The sequence below is a fragment of the Phoxinus phoxinus genome, assembly GCF_949152265.1.
Source record: "Phoxinus phoxinus genome assembly, chromosome: 11".
NCBI classification, from domain to species: Eukaryota; Metazoa; Chordata; class Actinopteri; order Cypriniformes; family Leuciscidae; genus Phoxinus; species Phoxinus phoxinus.
In genome coordinates, this window is record NC_136886.1 from 23,341,094 (window position 1) to 23,361,062 (window position 19,969).

At 42.8% G+C, this 19,969-nt stretch overlaps 1 long non-coding RNA gene across 1 annotated transcript; it reads left to right on the forward strand.

The window, feature by feature from the left end:
• Nucleotides 1–3,504: 3,504 nt before the first annotated feature.
• Nucleotides 3,505–7,920, forward strand: LOC307007298. Its single transcript, XR_013799612.1, has 3 exons — nucleotides 3,505–4,134; nucleotides 5,919–6,026; nucleotides 6,121–7,920. It is a non-coding gene; the product is annotated as an uncharacterized lncRNA (long non-coding RNA).
• The last annotated feature ends 12,049 nt before the right edge of the window (nucleotides 7,921–19,969 follow it).

The window sequence follows — 19,969 nt, forward strand, 5'->3', positions numbered from 1 at the left end:
TGGTGGAAGGAGCATGCGAAAACATTTCCCAACCTGGCAATGATTGCGTGGAATGTTCTCTCCATCCCAGCATCGAGCGCTGCGAGTGAGAGAGACTTTTCCACAGCTCGATTTGTTATTCAAGAACGGAGAACGCAACTTAAACCTGGGACTGTGGACGATATCCTTTTCCTGCACAGTAACCTTAAAGGAGAACTCCGGTCAATTTTAACCTTGAGCTCAATTTTTAGTACATTTGGAGTGCTGTCAATACAGAGAACAACGACAAAAATCGGTGTTGCCTACACCGTGTTATCCTATTTTTAAAATTTGCACCCTATTGACTTAAATGGGGCAAATTTTAAACCTGCTTTTATTTCTCTTATCATCCTTGATGTGTCATACAAGTGCCCAGCCATGTGAGTGATTCCTTCAGAGTGAACACGAGTGAATCTGACTGCATTAGATGTGAAAGATATGAATAAAAATGATGTTAATTCAACAAGCGCACAGACCTGTATTTAAGTTCCTGTTTTCAGTCGAAGTCCAAAGTAGTCGATTGTTGAGTTCACGCGCGTGATCATATGTAACTAAACCTATGCGCGTGAACTCGACAATCGGCTACTTTGGACTTCGACGAAAACAGGAACTAAATACAGGTATGTGCGCTGGCTGATATAACATCATTTTTATTCATATCTTTCACATCTAATGCAGTCAGATTCACTCGTGTTCACTCTGAAGGAATCACTCACATGGCTGGGCACTTGTAATGAAACATTAAGGATGATAAGAGAAATAAAAGCAGGTTTAAAATTTGCACCATTCAAGTCAATAGGGTGCAAATTTTAAAAAGAGGATAACACGGTGTAGGCAACACCGATTTTTGTCATTGTTCTCTGTATTGACTGCACTCCAAATTTACAAAAAATTGAGCTCAATGTTAAAATTGACCGGAGTTCTCCTTTAAGGGAATGTAAATGCATAGGCATAAGCTATTGTTTGTGAGCGACAGGCTCAGATCGGTTGTATTTTTTTCTTGTTCTTTTTTTTTTTTCATGTCTATTTGCAGGTCTATCAGGTTCCATAGCCTATTTAGGTGCTGAACGATGAGGCTACTTGAATGGCGCAAAACAAAGCGCACTTTAGCCTGTTTCATTAGCCCATTCACATTGTGATGTTGAGAGGTGCGAGATAAAAAATAAAGCACTTTAATTGGAATGATTTTAGCGTGTGCCGTGTGTGATTTATAGCGGGCACGGGTCGCGTAACGGGCCAAATATTAACGGGTCTGGGCGGGTGCGGATTTAATTTTGATGTTATCACGGGTGACGGGTCGGATCTGGTGCTAAACTTTGCGGGCACGGGCGGGCGCGGGTCTCCAAAAATGGACCCGTGCAGGACTCTGAAGTGGAGTTTGAAGTTGACACTGGATGTGGTGTCACAATCATCAGTAAGGAGCAATACTCCAAGCTATGGAAAAGAACAGACATGCCCGAGTGGATATCATGCAATCTGAACTTGAAGACATATACAGGTGAGAAGATGGGGGTGCTGGGACAAGTCACGGGAAGAGTGACATACCAGGAAGCAGAAAAAAGACTGGCGATGGTCGTAGTAGAAGGGGCAGGGCCAAATTTGTTGGGCCGTGACTGGCTAAGAGACTTAGGGCTGCTGCCACAGCTGGTAAATAAAGTAACAACGACTCCAGCTCTAAAATTGTCAGAGGTTTTAGACCGGCACACTGAAGTGTTCAAAGAAGAGCTGGGACAGCTTAAAGGCACCACAGCGAACATTCATGTTAACCCCGAAGCTCAGCCACGATTCTATAAGCCTCGACGTTTACCCTTTACAGTGAAACCCTTGGTGGAGGCAGAGCTTCAAAGACTGGTGGAAGAGAAAATTATTGAACCAGTACAGTTTTCAGAATGGGCGTCACCCATTGTACCGGTGAAGAAGCCAGATGGCTCAATTCGAATTTGTGGAGATTATAAACTCACGGTAAACAGAGCATCCAGTGTGGAACAATATCCGATTCCTAAAGTGGACGATTTGTTTGCACAGTTAGCTGGAGAGCAGAAATTCTCAAAGCTGGACATGAGCCACGCGTATCAGCAGATCATGCTTGACAAAAGTGCAAAGAAATATGTCACTATCAATACACACAAGGCTACCATTCGGAGTAGCGTCAAGCCCAGCCATTTTCCAACGCACTATGGAAGGAATATTGCAAAACATGCCACACGTCACAGTTTATTTGGATGACATTTTAGTCAAGTCAAGTCAAGTCACCTTTATTTATATAGCGCTTTTTACAATACAGAATGTATGAAAGCAGCTTCACAGTGATAACATGAAAATAATACAAAAAACAATTTCATCATCGTCCACCTTAAAGGCAGATCTATAATATTGTTGAATATTAAATGTCCCCAACTAAGCAAGCCAGAAGGTAAGGCAACAGCGGCAAGGAACCAAAACTCCATCAGGTGACAGAATGGAGAGAAAAAACCTTGGGAGAACCCAGGCTCAGTCGGGGGCCAGTTCTCCTCTGGCCAATGAGTGAACAGTGTATGATTATGATTCAGGAGCATTACAGATCAGAAGTTCAGAATGAATCAGAGTATTTGTCCAGTTCCGGTTGGGTGTAGTCGGAGTGGAGAGGAGGAGAGACTGGTTGACACTTCAGGTCAGCGGCGTCGTCGTGTCCTGGCGCTGGTCCTTCATCAGATCTGGATACGGCCTGGATCCGGTGGACAGCGGTAAACCTCGGGACAGCCATCCTTCTTATGATGTACCAAGTACATCAGGATTTACGGGAAGTGTTCCCGGTCCCGGCTGTTCTAAGCTATTCAGCCTAATTATAGAAGTCTATAATGTGTTATGTGTATGCTAGGCCGAAGAGATGTGTTTTTAGTCTAGATTTGAACTGACAGAGTGTGTCTGCTTCCCGGACAATGTTAGGAAGACTGTTTCAAAGTTTTGGTGCTAAATAGGAAAAGGATCTACCGCCAGCAGTCGATTTTGATATTCTAGGTATTATTAACTGGCCGGAATTTTGAGATCGCAGTAGACGTGAAGGACTATAAAGCGTTAAGAGCTCGCTCAAGTACTGCGGAGCTAAACCATTTAGTGCTTTGTAAGTGATCAGCAATATTTTAAAATGTATACGATGTTTAATAGGCAGCCAATGCAGTGTTGACAGAACAGGGCTAATATGGTCATACTTCCTGGTTCTGGTAAGAACTCGAGCTGCTGCAATTTGGACCAGCTGTAGTTTGTTTATTAAGCGTGCAGGGCAACCACCCAGTAGAGCATTACAATAATCTAGCCTTGAGGTCATAAACGCATTAACTAATTGTTCTGCATTATTCATTGAGAGCATATGACGTAATATAGATATATTTTTAAGATGGAAGAAAGCGGTTTTACAGATACTAGACACATGACTTTCAAATGAAAGATTGGTATCAAAGAGCACACCCAGGTTCCTAACCGACGACGAAGACTTAAAACCCCCTGAGGTCGGCAAACGCGCGGGCGCGTTTTGCTCGTTTTTTTTTACATAGCAGCAAAATAGACCTAAAATACTCCGTCGGTTTTGGTCATACAGACTTAAGAAATATGAAAAAATAAGCTGTTAAATGTCTACTTTTTTATGTGTCCACTTACATTCGAAATAAAACATTGTGCTTTTGTAAAATAAAGAAAGTAAACAGGGAGTGCTTTATGCCTCTCCGTCTCCGTGAACTTTTTTTCTGAAGCACGTCTCTAAATTTATACAAATCTCAGCGAATACTATTCACTCAGACATGAGCTATATATCTCTATAATCATTTAAGTGTGTAGTTTTAAATTATATAATTCAAAACTAAAACAAATATTCTCTGTTTATGTAATCTATATAAAAAGAGCGAGAGATCAGTCGTGCTCATTATCGTTCTGGCACCTCATTATCTGCTAATGTGACACGCCCATCGAGAGCGCGCGCTATTCAAACACAGATTATCTGAAGCAACACATGCAAACCAGTCAACGCCCACAACAGCTGGACAACACACTCGCTGTGAGGAATAATAATATCGTGATTATCCTGGAAATTTTACCTCAAACGTGCTGGAGTAGCCTAACAACGGGTCCAGCTGCAGATCATCAGTAAGTGCTTTGTTCTAATCGCGATATGAAATGGTGTCTGTAAACCGCAAAAGACTGTTTAAATTTGAATCGCGTTTCTGTGTTTGAATGAATGAACGGCACATGCTGTTGTTTACTCCAGTTCCCGCGTTTCTGTGTTTGAATGAATGAACGGCACATGTTGTTGTTTACTAGCCTACAGCTCGCGCGTTTCTGTGTTTGATGAATGAACGGCACATGCTGTTGTTTACTCCAGTTCGCGCGTTTCTGTGTTTGAATGAATGAATGGCACATGTGCATGTTGTTGTTTACTAGCCTACAGCTCGCGCGTTTCTGTGTTTGATGAATGAACGGCACATGTGCATGTTGTTGTTTAGCTACTAGCCTACAGCTCGCGCGTCTGTGTGTGTGAATGAAACTATCTATATTGCCTACTGAGATGAGTAAAAATCGACTGAATACGTTGAAATAAAATGTCTTTGTATAAGCAACATTTTAAACTGCAAATTAACATTTATGCCCTAATATAGGCTATATTATAAAAGACGATGTTACAGACGAAATATGAAAGACAACATTTCGTTTTGGATAGATTATAAAGTTTGTACTGCCACATCAAAACCTAATTTCCAAGGTGCAAACAAAATCTTAAAAGGTCAATATAAGCCTTCTCTTTAAATTATTTTTGTGTTTTATTAGTGACAAATTTGGGGAGAGGATAGCCTACATAATCCAAAACTTTCTGAAAATACGAATAAGAATTAACTGCACAATTACTAGAAATGTTTACCTTGGATATTATACAATTTGCAAGCATAGGCCTACACAGTTTGTGGAAAAATACACTTTTTTTTCAAGATGTTTCCAACTCTGAACCAATTCTGTAGTAATATTGTTTGTGTGTGTATGTATGTATGTGTGTGTGTGTATGTATGTATATATATATATATATATATATATGTGTGTGTGTGTGTGTATGTATGTATGTATATATGTGTGTGTGTTGTCTTTGCATTCTGTGTGGTTCAGTGACACCTAAGGCTCATTAGTATGCAGCATTAGCAGGTCTTCTTTGTCTCCAGGTGTGAATGAGGACATTATTCATGACCTTGTTGGATCATTCACGCCCCCCTGCATATTGCCTTTCCAAACAAAAAGTGTCTTACAAAATTTAAATCAATCTATTGTTTAATGTGAACGATTAGCCCGGATGATTTTCAGATCATTTTGAAGTAAATACTCTAGCCGACAAGATCCATTAGTCAAAAGTATTGTGGAAATATGTGAAGTTGGTTGTTTGTGGTCTTATATCAGAACATTTAAGTTTGAGTTTTTTGAATAACCACGCATAAATAATATTCTCTCAAAAATGCAAACATGTACATACATGTTGCTCACATATTATGATAGTCATGTTCGTGCTAAATAGAGTGTAATTACACCTTTGCCATTAATATGTTTATAAGCAACTGAAAAAAATACAAATATCAGGTCATGTCAAAACATCTCAAGGACCCCAAAAACACCTTAGACTCCAGAGGGTTAACAGAGCAGCCATCAAGTGTTAGACAGTATTCTAGGTTATTACGTGTGGAAGTTTTTTGTCCAATAATTAGAATCTCTGTTTTTTCTGAATTTAGTAGTAGGAAATTACTATTCATCCAATTTTTTATATCAGCTATGCATTCCGTTAATTTTGTGAATTGGTAGGTTTCGTTAGGTTTTGAAGAAATATACAGCTGAGTATCGTCGGCATAACAATGAAAGCTAATTCCATGTTTCCTAATGATATCTCCTAATGGTAGCATGTACAGAGTGAACAGCAGCGGTCCTAGTACTGAGTCTTGTGGTACGCCATACTGAACTTGTGATTGATAAGACATCTCTTCATTTACTGCTACAAACTGATAACGGTCAGATAAGTATGATTTTAAACCATGCTAGTGCAATTCCACTAATGCCAACATAATATCCATAATATCCTCTCCGCCCCTCCCGGTCTTCGAGATCTCCACCCGGAACCGCTTCTCCCCTCTTCGCGAGACGGAACGCGACGACGCTGTGATCATCGGCAGTTCCATGGTCCGGCATGTCCGCGCTACCTCAGGTAAAGGTATGGTGCGCACTCACTGCTTTCCTGGTGCTCGTGTTCTCGATGTCGCTGCGCAGGTCCCCGAGATCCTGAACGGTGATGAGCGCGTCGGAGCTGTCGTGCTGCACGCGGGGGTGAATGACATCAGGCTGCGGCAGACGGAGGTTCTGAAGAGGGACTACATGAGCTTGATCGAGACGGTACGCAGAACATTGCCTGAAGCAAAGATCGCCGTGTCTGGACCGCTTCCCACGTACCGACAAGGACAAGAAAGGTTCAGTAGATTGTTTGCACTAAATGAATGGTTAATGTCATGGTGTAATGAACAGAGACTGCTCTTTGTAAATAATTGGAATCTGTTTTGGGAGCGACCTAGGCTCTACCGTGCTGATGGCCTGCACCCCAGCAGAATCGGAGCGGCTGTTCTGTCGGACAACATCTCCAAGACGTTACACACCATATGACTAGTAAGTCAAAGTCCAAATCACATTCTTTGCTGTCCCAAATTAATTGATATAAGTACCAGTGTAGAACACTTTATAGAAACTGTCTATTCCTCGTTTAGTGAGGCCAAACAATAAATCTACTGTAGGATCTAAGAAAAATCTAATTGTGATTAAACAAGAAAATCTCAATATTAGTGAACAAAAACAATTTCTAAAGCTAGGTCTTCTAAACATTAGATCGCTTACACCTAAGGCGGTTATTGTAAATGAAATGGTCACTGATAATAGCTTCGATGTACTCTGCCTTACTGAAACCTGGCTTAAATCGAATGATTATTTCGGTCTTAATGAGTCCACTCCACCAGGATACGGTTATAAGCATGAGCCCCGTCTGATTGGTCGTGGCGGCGGTGTTGCAACAATCTATAGAGATATTCTTAATGTTACTCAGAAAACAGGCCACAGGTTTGATTCGTTTGAAGTACTTGTGCTAAATGTTACGCTCCTAGATGTAAGAAAGAAATCCCTATTATCTCTAGCCTTGGCTACTGTATATAGACCGCCAGGGCCTTACGCTGATTTCCTAAAAGAGTTTGCAGATTTTCTCTCAGATCTATTGGTCAATGTCGATAAGGCAATAATTGTTGGAGATTTCAACATACACGTTGATAACACAAATGATGCGTTAGGGGCTGCGTTTACAGATTTATTAAACTCCTTTGGGGTCAAGCAAAACGTTAGTGGTCCCACTCATCGTCTTAATCATACTCTAGATTTAATTATATCATATGGAACCGATCCAACCGATATAGATATTATACCGCAAAGTTATGATGTCACTGATCATTACATGGTAACTTGCATACTACGTACGGCTGAAATGTGTCATGTTGCGCCGCGTTATCGACCAGGCAGAACAATCCTTCCAACTACTATAGATAGATTCTTGAATAGCTTACCTGATCTATCTCAGCTTCTCAGTGAACCCAAACAAACAGATGAGCTAGAGGAAATGACTAGCAGTATGAGCACCATTTTCTCTAGTACATTAGAAATTGTTGCACCAATTAGATTAAAAAAGGTTAGAGAGAAAACTAAAGCACCATGGTACAACAGTGCTACGCATGTTATCAAGAGAGAAACTCGTAACTTAGAGCGCAAATGGAAACAAACAAATTTAGAGGTCTTTAGAATCGCGTGGAAAGACAGTATGTCACGTTATAAAAAGGCTCTAAAAGCAGCCAGGGCTGAGCATCTCCGCAAACTAATAGAAAAAAAAAAAAATATAATTAAAGCTGCAAGCAGCGATTGCGGGCCCAAGCCGGTGGCACCGCCACCCTGGTGCCTTTAGTTTAGTCCGGGTGGCGGTGCTACCGGCTTGGGCCCTCCATCGCTGTATATATATATATGCTTGGAAACATCACAGTGGAGCGGTGCTTACTGTGAACGGTACGAACTGTACAACTGACTATTTAAACAGAGCAGTGTAATTTTTTTATGTTAGGTTGACTATTTTATTATTACATTTTATGAAGGCTATAATGAACATGCTGCGATGTCAAGATTGGAATGCTGTGTGTGTGTGTGTGTGTGTGTGTGTGTGTGTGTGTGTGTGTGTGTGTGTGTGTGTGTGTGTGTGTGTGTGTGTGTGGCTCGATCGAATGGAGACATAAAAACATACTCCGTCATTTTGTTCACACAGGACATCATTCAAAGTGTTTCTCTATATGTGTGTACACTCGCAATAAAGCACAACATTGTGCTTTTGTTAAACTATAAACTCTTGTCAAACTGTAACCTACAACTGTCACCCAACCAAAATACCACACACACACACACACACACACACACACACACACACACAGAATGGCAGAGAGACAGAGAGAGACACAATCCACATTCAAACCACAATATCTGACTTTCTGTTGGTCGGAGCTAATGACTGTAAATTAGAAAGTTGTTCGGCTTGATAAGAGCAATACACACGCTGAGTTTTGTAACTGTAGGTAAAACTATAACTAAGTTATAACACACTTTATGCATCCTTTTTTAATCATAAATTTGTTTCCTCGCCACGGCCAAACCGTTCGAGATATCAAAAATCCCCTGGCAATTTATCATCTTCCATGTCTTGACTTCATGCTGACCGAGTTTTGTGGTCATCGGATGAATTCTCTAGGAGAAGTGTTTCAAATGCGAGAGCAAGCGTTCTCCAATCAACCCGTAATAGCCGACTTCCTGTTGGGCTGGCGTAAAACTTGACCCAGGGAAAGTTGTTCGGCCCGATTAAATCTATATGTGTACCGAGTTTCATAATAATTCATGCAAGCATGTTTGATATACGGACAAGTGTTCGAATCCCATTCCAGGGGGCGCTGTCGAGCCCCCCTGCCACGCCCGGGTACCAGCTTCAGCCCGGCCCTGATGGCCGCGGGTTCTGACCTGTGTGCAAAATTTCAAAAGTTTTCGAGCACGTTAAGGCCCTCAAAAGTTTCAGAGATTTTGCACACAGCAGAGAAATGGTTAAACTAAACTAGCCCCCCTCCTCACACACACACACACACACACACACACACACACACACAGAGGGGCAGAGGGAAAATGATCCAAACAGTACACATTCAAACCAAAATATCTGACTTCCTGTTGGTCGGAGCTAATGACTGTAAATTAGAAAGTTGTCCGGATCGAAGAGAAGAATATACGTACCGAGTTTGGTTACTGTAGGTAAAACTAATACCCCATTTTTGACTAAAGGTGGCGCTACTGAGCCCCTTACCACGCCCGTTTCTGAAACTTCGCACAAGTGTACTAGGCAATAAATGTCAAATGCATGTTGAGTTTCATGCAATTTGAAGCATGTTAAGAGCCTCAAATGCATCCAAAAAGAATATAAAAGTTTAAAGCGTTGCCATGGCAACAGTATTTAAGATATCAATAATCCTTTCACAGGTCTACATCTGTCGTGTGTTTACATTATACAGATGAAGTTTGAAGCAAATCGGGTAAAAATAAGAGGGTGATTTCAAAGCATTTTAAAAGTGACACACTTCCTGCTGCCAGTTGGTGGCGCTATAACTTTGACTCACAATAGTCACATCCATGTGATCGGCCTCTTACAGCGAACACACTGCTGAAGTTTCATCAAGATCAATTAATGTATGCAGAAGTTATAACACACTTCCTGTTTCCAATATTCGCCATAAATTCGTTTCCTCGCCACGGCCAAACCATTCGAGATATCAAAAATCCCCTCGCAACTTTTCATCCTCAATGTCTTGACTTCATGCACACCGAGTTTCGTGGTGATTGGTTGAATCGTCTAGGAGGAGTATTTTAAATTCCATTGCATGTGTTTTTTAAACTACGCCAAATAGCCGACTTCCTGTTGGGCTGGGGTAAAAAGTCAGAGCATGAAGGATATATGAACCGGTGAGATCTATAAGTGTACCGAGTTTCATATTATTTCATGCAAGCGTGTTTGATTTATGGACCAAGTTTTCGGACCCCGTTCCAGGGGGCGCTGTCGAGCCCCCCTGCCACGCCCAGGTACCAGCTTCAGTCCGGCTCTAATGGCCGCGGGTTCTGACCCGTGTGCAAAGTTTCAAGAGTTTTTGAGCACGTTAAGGCCCCCAAAAGTGGCAAAAACCTTGAAAAAAAATTTATTATAAAGAAGAAGAATATATATATATATATATATATATATATATATATATATATATATATATATATATATATATATATAAATATATATATATATTATGTAAATTCTTTTTTTCCCCCTATTTTTAACATATATATTATTATATATATAATAATAATATATATATTATTAACATTTTTGGATGCTAAACTATTCTTTTTATAGGCTTTGTACTTTGTACACTTTGTACACTCACGTTCCAATATAGAAAAATTTAAAAAAATTATTATGAACGGCACAAACTGTACAAATGACTATTTAAACAGAGCAGTGTAATTTTTATATGTAAGGTTGACTATTTTATTATTATATTTTATTAAGGCTATAATGAACATTCTGCGATGTCAAGATTGCAATGCTGGAATGCTGTGTGTGTGTGTGTGTGTGTGTGTGTGTGTGTGTGTGTGAGGCTCGATCGAACAATGGAGATATAAAAACATACTCCGTCATTTTGTTCATACAGACCATCATTCAAAATGCAAAGTGTTTCCTTATATTTGTGTACACTCGCAATGAAACACAACATTGTGCTTTTGTTAAACTATAAACTCTTGTCAAACTGTAACCTACAACTGTCACCCAACCAAAATCACACACACACACACACACACACACACACACACACACACACACACACACACACACATCCCCCCTCCCCTCCCCTCCCCTCCCCTCCCCTCCCCACACAGACAGACACACCCACACACAGAATGGCAGAGAGACAGAGAGAGAGAAAATACACATTCAAACCACAATATCTGACTTCCTGTTGGTCGGAGCTAATGACTGTAAATTAGAAAGTTGTCCGGATCGAAGAGAAGAATATACGTACCGAGTTTGGTTACTGTAGGTAAAACTATAACTAAGTTATAACACACTTTATGCATCCTTTTTTAATCATAAATTTGTTTCCTCGCCATGGGCAAACCGTTCGAGATATCAAAAATCCCCAGGCAATTTATCATCTTCCATGTCTTGACTTCATGCTGACCGAGTTTCGTGGTCATCGGATGAATTCTCTAGGAGAAGTGTTTCAAATGCGAGAGCAAGCGTTCTCCAATCAACCCGTAATAGCCGACTTCCTGTTGGGCTGGCGTAAAACTTGACCCAGGGAAAGTTGTTCGGCCCGATTAAATCTATATGTGTACCGAGTTTCATATTAATTCATGCAAGCGTGTTTGATATACGGACAAGTGTTCGAATCCCATTCCAGGGGGCGCTGTCGAGCCCCCCTGCCACGCCCGGGTACCAGCTTCAGCCTGGCCCTGATGGCCGCGGGTTCTGACCTGTGTGCAAAATTTCAAGAGTTTTCGAGCACGTTAAGGCCCTCAAAAGTGCCAGAGATTTTGCACACAGCAGATAAATGGTTAAACTAAAAAACTAGCCCCCCCCCTCCTCACTAGGGCTGTCAATCTTCCTCTATAATACTATTCGAATTCCATTCCTTATTTTATTTAATATTCGAATAATATTCGAATATTAAATGCTCAAATTCATCCTATTATTAATATTTGCGACATTACACAGGCTTATGGATCGTCAATGCCACTATAGCATTTGGTTGTTGTTACACGTTCTGTCCACTAGAGTGACAGCTAACATTACAATAAACATTTAGAAACGGGTGATCGCGTTTTTTTATTAACAATAAAACAGCGGAACAAAATTAATGACTTTAATTTGGCAACTTGAATGGACATTTTTCCACTGATCAGTTGTCTGATGTTGTGTCAGAGTTTCACAACTCTGTCAGTGATTGTTGCGCGGCTAGGACAGCAGACAGCTGGTAAGCCCCGTGATGAAGAGAAGAAAATAAGTCATTCTTGCAGCGGTTCCTTGGACAGATCGCCTATAGCTTGTCATGGTGTAGCGTTGTCAGATGTGCCCTAATGGTGCGTTCACACCGAACGCGAATAGCGCGTCAGGCGCGAATGGACACAAAAGTGGTCAAGTGTATATAACTAGACGCGGCAGGCGCGAATTTGACGCGCTATTCGCGTCCGGTGTGAACGCACAGTAAGGTTGCAAGTTGAGGAGTGATATTTCATTCAGACTTTATTTGTGATTTAATTTTCCCATTTATGATTTTAAATCCAAACACCTTCCACACATCGCTTCTCAAATTGTCAGAGTGGTGATCTCCGTTTCCATGGAGACATTGCTCGCCGCCATTATTGACAGTATTGTTATGACGATGCAGCGTGGATAACGCGCACAATTGTGTTACGATTCAATTTTTTTATTGTTTATCAGACGAAACAAAAGCATTTCATTTTCACATGCCTGTGTAAGCCAAGTTGGCGAGAAAGGCAAGATATCATATAATAAAATAAAAAAATAATAATAAAAAAAGCAATATTCGAATAGTAACTTCAGCATTCGAATAGTATTGATTTTTTTAATATTCGAATTATATTCGAATTTCGGAATTCGTTCCAACAGCCCTACTCCTCACACACACACACACGCACAGAGGGGCAGAGGGAAAATGCTCCAAACAGTACACATTCAAACCAAAATATCTGACTTCCTGTTGGTCGGAGCTAATGACTGTAAATTAGAAAGTTGTCCGGATCGAAGAGAAGAATATACGTACCGAGTTTGGTTACTGTAGGTAAAACTAATACCCCATTTTTGACTAAAGGTGGCGCTAATGAGCCCCTTACCACGCCCATTTCTGAAACTTCGCACAAGTGTACTAGGCAATAAATGTGATATGCATGTTGAGTTTCATGCAATTTGAAGCATGTTATGAGCCTCAAATGCATCCAAAAAGAATATAAAAGTTTAAAGCGTTGCCATGGCGACAGTATTAAAGATATCAATCATCCTTTCACAGGTCTACATCTGTCGTGTGTTTACATTATACAGATGAAGTTTGAAGCAAATCGGGTAAAAATAAGAGGGTGATTTCAAAGCATTTTGAAAGTGACACACTTCTGTCACAGTGTCTGTTGTTTCCACTGGGTGTCCACTAGAGGTCTCTTCCTTCCTGTCTCCATTCATCCTGGAACCACATTTCCCATAATCCTTGTTTGTTCCCATCACCTGTGATTGCACCCAGCTGTTCCCATTTATGTTGTTAGTGTCTGTGCATATATACTTGGTCTGTGTTAGTTCATGTCACGGAGTCATTATTGTATGTCACTCGTCAACGCTAAGGTCTGGTTTCAAGTCTGTTCTCGTTTTTGTTCCTGCTTGTTTTGTTTATTTGTTATCTCACTGATTAAATGGTTTTCGACACTGGCATGGAGGACTACGATTCTGATTATTTGGACTTTGACTCTTGTATGGATGACGACGATTTGGATTGCCCTGATTACCATGTTGCTGCGTTTGGATCCACCCATTTCTCAGCTAGCGATCGTGACAGAATGACTCCGTCAACAAATGGATCCAGCAGCATGAACATTTTGCAGACTTTTGCGTTTGTGGTCCGTCAAAGGGAGGAGACCATGACGCTCAGTTTTCCTAAAGACCTTTCGTTTGACGAAAGAGAGTCTTTTAGAGGAGAGCGTCTGGCCAGATTTTCGGGGACCCGTGGAGCTTGCAGAGGAGGAAGTACTAGAGGTGAGCCCCGGACCCAGTCTCTATTTCGGTCTTCCTTCGACCATGGTTCGGTGATGCTCGACCCAGAGCTCCCTTCACCGTTGTTCCTGTCCCGCCCGGAGCCTACTCCTCGCCATCGAACACGGAGGAGGAGGAAGACTTCCTGCCTCCTTAATGACCCGGAGACCGTCCCTGAGCAGATCGCTGTCGTCCCAGTGGCCGTGCCGGAGCAGCCCGCTGTCGTCCCGCAGTCCTTCCCCTCCGAGCAGCCCGCTGTCGTCCCGCAGTCCGTCCCCTCCGAGCAGCCCGCTGTCGTCCCGCAGTCCGTCCCCTCCGAGCAGCCCGCTGTCGTCCCGCAGTCCGTCCCCTCCGAGCAGCCCGCTGTCGTCCCGCAGTCCGTCCCCTCCGAGCAGCCCGCTGTCGTCCCGGAGGCCGTCCCCTCCGAGCAGCCCGCTGTCATCCCTGAGATTGTCTCGGAGCCGCCCACCATCAGTCCTGCCACGGCCAAGAGAGCGGTCTTCCTCTTTTATGCGGTGGCGGTACTGCATGCATGGAGGAGGCACAGGATGTCTGCCGTTCCAGAGACTGTCCACTTCACATCTGCTGTTCCAGAGCCGGAGCCAGTGTCTGCTGTTCCAGAGCCGGAGCCAGTGTCTGCTGTTCCAGAGCCGGAGCCAGTGTCTGCTGTTCCAGAGCCGGAGCCAGTGTCTGCTGTTCCAGAGCCGGAGCCAGTGTCTGCTGTTCCAGAGCCGGAGCCAGTGTCTGCTGTTCCAGAGCCGGAGCCAGTGTCTGCTGTTCCAGAGCCGGAGCCAGTGTCTGCTGTTCCAGAGCCTGAGCCGGTGGTGTCTGTTGCTGTTGCAGTTCCTGAGCCGGTGGTGTCTGTTGCTGTTGCAGTTCCTGAGCCGGTGGTGTCTGTTGCTGTTGCAGTTCCTGAGCCAGTGGTGTCTGTTGCTGTTGCAGTTCCTGAGCCGGTGGTGTCTGTTGCTGTTGCAGTTCCTGAGCCGGTGGTGTCTGTTGCTGTTGCAGTTCCTGAGCCGGTGGTGTCTGTTCCAGTTCCTGAGCCGGTGGTGTCTGTTCCAGTTCCTGAGCCAGGGTCTGTCTCTGTTCCGCCTTGGTCTTCACCGCCATGGCCGCCCGAGTGGTCGGCTTCACCCTGGTCGTCTCCGCCGTGGCCGCCCGAGGGGTCTTCACCGCCGTGGCCGCCCGAGGGGTCTTCACCGCCGTGGCCACCCGAGGAGTCTTCACCGCCGTGGCCGCCCGAGGGGTCTTCACCGCCCTGGCCACCCGATGGACTGTCTGCTTCGCCCTGGCCGCCCGATGGATTGTCTGTTTCGCCCTGGCCGTCGCTTAAGCCGTTCCCCCTTGTTCCTGTTCCCCTTCATGGTCCTGGCCCTCCATCCCTCCCCCTGATTCTCCACCATTCCACCTCCCGCCTGGACTCTTGTTTTGATTGTTTTTTGTGGGTCTTGGAGCGTCTGGTAGCCGCTCCGTAGAGGGAGGGTTATGTCACAGTGTCTGTTGTTTCCACTGGGTGTCCACTAGAGGTCTCTTCTTTCCTGTCTCCATTCATCCTGGAACCACATTTCCCATAATCCTTGTTTGTTCCCATCACCTGTGATTGCACCCAGCTGTTCCCATTTATGTTGTTAGTGTCTGTGCATATATACTTGGTCTGTGTTAGTTCATGTCACGGAGTCATTATTGTATGTCACTCGTCAACGCTAAGGTCTGGTTTCAAGTCTGTTCTCGTTTTTGTTCCTGCTTGTTTTGTTTATTTGTTATCTCACTGATTAAATGGTTTTCGACACTGGCATGGAGGACTACGATTCTGATTATTTGGACTTTGACTCTTGTATGGATGACGACGATTTGGATTGCCCTGATTACCATGTTGCTGCGTTTGGATCCACCCATTTCTCAGCTAGCGATCGTGACAACTTCCTGCTGCCAGTTGGTGGCGCTATAACTTTGACTCACAATAGTCACATCCATGTGATCGGCCTCTTACAGCGAACACACTGCTGAAGTTTCATCAAGATCAGTTAATGTATGAGGATGTTATAACACACTTCCTGTTTCCAATATTCGCCATAAATTCGTTTCCTCGCCACGGCCAAACCGTTCGAGATATCAAAAATCCCCTCGCAACTTTTCATCCTCAATGTCTTGACTTCATGCACACCGAGTTTCGTGGTGATTGTTTGAATCGTCTAGGAGGAGTATTTTAAATTCCATTGCATGTGTTTTTTAAACTACGCCAAATAGCCGACTTCCTGTTGGGCTGGGGTAAAAAGTCAGAGCATGAAGGATATATGAACCGATGAGATCTATAAGTGTACCGAGTTTCATATTATTTCATGCAAGCGTGTTTGATTTATGGACCAAGTTTTTGGACCCCGTTCCAGGGGGCGCTGTCGAGCCCCCCTGCCACGGCCGGGTACCAGCTTCAGTCTGGCTCTAATGGCCGCGGGTTCTGACCCGTGTGCAAAGTTTCAAGAGTTTTTGAGCACGTTAAGGCCCCCAAAAGTGGCAAAAACCTTGAAAAAAAATTTATTATAAAGAAGAATAACAAATATATATTAAAAATAGGGGGAAAAAAAGAATTTACATAATATATATATATATATATATATATATATATATATATATATATATATATATATATAATTAAAGCTGCAAGCAGCGATTGCGGGCCCAAGCCGGTGGCACCGCCACCCTGGTGCCTTTAGTGGAACTAAAGGCACCGGGTGGCGGTGCCACCGGCTTGGGCCCTCCATCGCTGCTTGCAGCTTTAATTATATATATATATATATATATATATATATATATATATATATATATATATATATATATATATATATATATATTATGTAAATTCTTTTTTTCCCCCTATTTTTAACATATATATTATTATATATATTATATAATAATAATATATATATTATTAACATTTTTGGATGCTAAACTATTCTTTTTATAGGCTTTGTACTTTGTACACTTTGTACACTCACGTTCCAATATAGAAAAATTAAAAAAAATTATTATAAACGGCACAAACTGTACAAATGACTATTTAAACAGAGCAGTGTAATTTTTATATGTAAGGTTGACTATTTTATTATTATATTTTATTAAGGCTATAATGAACATTCAGCGATGTCAAGATTGCAATGCTGGAATGCTGTGTGTGTGTGTGTGTGTGTGTGTGTGTGTGAGGCTCGATCGAACAATGGAGACATAAAAACATACTCCGTCATTTTGTTCATACAGACCATCCTTTAAAATGCAAAGTGTTTCCTTATATTTGTGTACACTCGCAATGAAACACAACATTGTGCTTTTGTTAAACTATAAACTCTTGTCAAACTGTAACCTATAACTGTCACCCAACCAAAATCACACACACACACACACACACACACACACACACACACACATCCCCCCTCCCCTCCCCTCCCCACACAGACAGACACACACACACACAGAATGGCAGAGAGACAGAGAGAGAGAAAATACACATTCAAACCACAATATCTGACTTCCTGTTGGTCGGAGCTAATGACTGTAAATTAGAAAGTTGTCCGGATCGAAGAGAAGAATATACGTACCGAGTTTGGTTACTGTAGGTAAAACTATAACTAAGTTATAACACACTTTATGCATCCTTTTTTAATCATAAATCTGTTTCCTCGCCACAGCCAAACCGTTCGAGATATCAAAAATCCCCTGGCAATTTATCATCTTCCATGTCTTGACTTCATGCTGACCGAGTTTCGTGGTCATCGGATGAATTCTCTAGGAGAAGTATTTCAAATGCGAGAGCAAGCGTTCTCCAATCAACCCGTAATAGCCGACTTCCTGTTGGGCTGGCGTAAAACTTGACCCAGGGAAAGTTGTTCGGCCCGATTAAATCTGTATATGTGTACCGAGTTTCATATTAATTCATGCAAGCGTGTTTGATATACGGACAAGTGTTCGAATCCCATTCCAGGGGGCGCTGTCGAGCCCCCCTGCCACGCCCGGGTACCAGCTTCAGCCTGGCCCTAATGGCCGCGGGTTCTGACCTGTGTGCAAAATTTCAAGAGTTTTCGAGCATGTTAAGGCCCTCAAAAGTGGCAGAGATTTTGCACACAGCAGAGAAATGGTTAAACTAAACTAGCCCCCCTCCTCACACACACACACACACACAGAGGGGCAGAGGGAAAATGCTCCAAACAGTACACATTCAAACCAAAATATCTGACTTCCTGTTGGTCGGAGCTAATGACTGTAAATTAGAAAGTTGTCCGGATCGAAGAGAAGAATATACGTACCGAGTTTGGTTACTGTAGGTAAAACTAATACCCCATTTTTGACTAAAGGTGGCGCTACTGAGCCCCTTACCACGCCCGTTTCTGAAACTTCGCACATGTCTATTACACAATAAATGTCAAATGCATGTTGAGTTTCATGCAATTTGAAGCATGTTAAGAGCCTCAAATGCATCCAAAAAGAATATAAAAGTTTAAAGCGTTGCCATGGCGACAGTATTAAAGATATCAATAATCCTTTCACAGGTCTACATCTGTCGTGTGTTTACATTATACAGATGAAGTTTGAAGCAAATCGGGTAAAAATAAGAGGGTGATTTCAAAGCATTTCGAAAGTGACACACTTCCTGCTGCCAGTTGGTGGCGCTATAACTTTGACTCACAATAGTCACATCCATGTGATCGGCCTCTTACAGCGAACACACTGCTGAAGTTTCATCAAGATCAGTTAATGTATGAGGATGTTATAACACACTTCCTGTTTCCAATATTCGCCATAAATTAGTTTCCTCGCCACGGCCAAACCGTTCGAGATATCAAAAATCCCCTCGCAACTTTTCATCCTCAATGTCTTGACTTCATGCACACCGAGTTTCGTGGTGATTGGTTGAATCGTCTAGGAGGAGTATTTTAAATTCCATTGCATGTGTTTTTTAAACTACGCCAAATAGCCGACTTCCTGTTGGGCTGGGGTAAAAAGTCAGAGCATGAAGGATATATGAACCGATGAGATCTATAAGTGTACCGAGTTTCATATCATTTCATGCAAGCGTGTTTGATTTATGGACCAAGTTTTCGGACCCCGTTCCAGGGGGCGCTGTCGAGCCCCCCTGCCACGCCCGGGTACCAGCTTCAGTCCAGCTGTAATGGCCGCGGGTTCTGACCAGTGTGCAAAGTTTCAAGAGTTTTTGAGCACGTTAAGGCCCCCAAAAGTGGCAAAAACCTTGAAAAAAAAATTATTATAAAGAAGAAGAAGAAGAAGAAGAAGAAGAAGAAGAAGAAGAATAACAAAAAAATCCTTAGAAGAACAATAGGGCTCTGCGCCCTTTCAGGGCTTGGGCCCTAAATATATATATATATATATATATATAAATAAATATAGCTGCAAGCAGCGATTACGGGCCCAAGCCGGTGGCACCGCCACCCTGGTGCCTTTAGTTACACTAAAGGCAGCGGGCTGGCGCTGCCACCGGCTTGGGCCCTCCATCGCTGCTTGCAGCTATATTTATTTATATATATATATATATATATATATATATATATATATATATAAAAAGCCGCCACCCCGTTGCCTTTCGGGTTTCTGTGCACGACGGGCAATAACGTAACCCCGCTTTGACTGTCGAGAAGAAGTCTGCTTTAGAGCTTGTATCAGTGTGAGTCTTTCTGCTCCCCTACAAACACACACAGAAAAGGGGGGGGGGGCTGTCTGTGTGTGTGCCCTCCCTCCTCCCCCCCCCCCCCCTCCTCCTCCTCCAGTATCTCACTGGACTAACACACACACACACACACACAGAGAGAGAATGGCAGGGGGAACTCTGTCAGAGAGAGACAAAACCACATTCAAACCAAAATATCTGACTTCCTGTTGGTCGGAGCTAATGACTGTAAATGAGAAAGATGTCCGGATCGATAAGCACAATATACAGACCGAGTTTTGTGACTGTAGGTAAAAATAACCCCCCCACTTTAGTCAAAAGTATCTTGAAAGTAACACACTTCCTGCTGGCAGTTGGTGGCGCTATAACTTTGACTC